Source organism: Triticum dicoccoides, chromosome 2B (assembly GCF_002162155.2).
Source record: "Triticum dicoccoides isolate Atlit2015 ecotype Zavitan chromosome 2B, WEW_v2.0, whole genome shotgun sequence".
Classification (NCBI taxonomy): Eukaryota; Viridiplantae; Streptophyta; class Magnoliopsida; order Poales; family Poaceae; genus Triticum; species Triticum dicoccoides.
The window spans coordinates 797,874,582-797,876,404 of record NC_041383.1 but is presented as its reverse complement, the minus strand read 5'-3'; the positions used below and the strand labels follow the sequence as shown (position 1 = coordinate 797,876,404).

At 42.3% G+C, this 1,823-nt stretch overlaps 1 pseudogene; it reads left to right on the top strand.

Annotated features, from left to right (window-relative positions):
• Positions 1 to 845, top strand: part of LOC119361476 — a 2,028-nt pseudogene extending 1,183 nt beyond the window's left edge.
• Positions 846 to 1,823: the final 978 nt, after the last annotated feature.

Genomic DNA, 1,823 nt, shown 5'->3' with positions numbered 1-1,823 from the left:
TTCTATTCCAGAAGTAGCATTCGTGTTCTCTGCATGATTGTTGGAGGGTGTATGTTGATCTACAAAATAAAAATATTTCGCGTTCCATTACATGGAGTACTTCCGTATCAATCAATTAGGACCATCTAGAAAATCGTGGCTGTAAAATTGGCACATGTACACATTAACCATCGAAAGCAAAAAATCTTTAGTGTTTCCATACATATTTGCACTGATTATGGCCATCCAATTTATAAAATCTCGCTATAAAATGGACCCCTCCCCCTCCTTCTCCTCACACCAAAGATCCAATGGATTGCCGACGCCGTGAAGCGCAAGGCGACAATGAGGAAACGTTTGCCCATGCTTGTGAAGAAGGCTCAAGAGCTTGCAATCCTTTGTGACATCCAAGGTTGCTCTTGTGGCACCTTCCAGGCCAGGCCCAGACGGATGTGCTCTGGCCATCGTTAAAGGAAGCCAAAGAGATCCTGCAGCGGTACAACCAGAGGTTGGAATCAAAAAAAATGCAAGAGTAAGCAACAAGACGCAGGCTTAATCCAAGATATATATGTTCAACAAGGCAAACGGCAAGTTTTTAGAAGTCCAATGGCAGAATCGACCTGAAGATCAAGGTCGTCCTCAGTGACCTCTTCGTTGGTGACTATCGGGGCTTCGAGGACATGCCCGATCACATGTCCCTCGTCCTCAAATGGAGGGTGGAGAAGCACCTCATGGACATTAACGCAAGCCTTGAGAAGCTCCGTACAGGGTCAGCACATGCATTGCCTCCAGCGCAACAACAAGACGGGACAGTGTTGCCACAGACCGAGGTAATATCAATGGTTAATCATATAACTATGTTGTGACCACCTCCTATGATGGCGCAAACTCCATTTTTGCAGGAAGACATCTTTCCTATGGTGCGAGGTCTCGATGATGTCCGGATTGCTAGTCTTGTTGCCATGGATCCGTTGCCCCCTTCGATGGTGGATTTTTCGCCTTATGATGATGTTGATGCTCCCATGACCCTGGATCGAGATCCCCGCCATGGGACTCTGCCCTAACGCCTACAATAGCCACAACCTGCCTACTGGCAGGACCTATGTGACATCTTCATCAAGGCATGGATATTTTTCTCGTCGTCATTAAACCACCCTTCGACTATGTCAAGAAGTTCTCTCCTATACCTACTGCGTTGTCTACATGTAGAGATGTGGCGATCGGTAGATCTACCATTTTATTTAATTTATTTTGCTTGATTAAATATTGTCATTCTCGAAGCCTTAGGCCCATTTTCAGAGTGTCAATAGGTTACAGGAGCTAGCACCGAATTCTGAAATCTACATAGCGGATGTGTTTCCTTCCTTAAATATCATCCATTGTACTTGACAATGGATTTTACAATGTAATCTTTTCATGTAACAATTTAATGGAGAACTGGTACTAAGAAATTTGTTGGCACCAATCTTGATTAATTATCTCCTTTTTGTCTTGTTTGTTGCCTTTTTTTAGTACGAGTTATATGACTAGCTCGTTTATTCCTTTTTTTTCATTGTGGAATTAGACAGACATGGAAACTAGTTGTATACCAATATACACATATGATGGTACATGCACGATGGTCAACTACAAGTAAATGTTGTTGGATATGGTTCAACGGTTGCATATGTACATAATCCAAATGCATGCAAATTTAAGTCAGACATCTGATTAGTTGAATTGAGAATTTTAAAAAGGGGAGGAAATTGACTATCATAAAAATTAGTCATGAACAGGGATGTGTGGAAGTTAGCTATCCACATGCCACAACCATGACTAGGTGTCAAGATCTTATGGGTATTAAC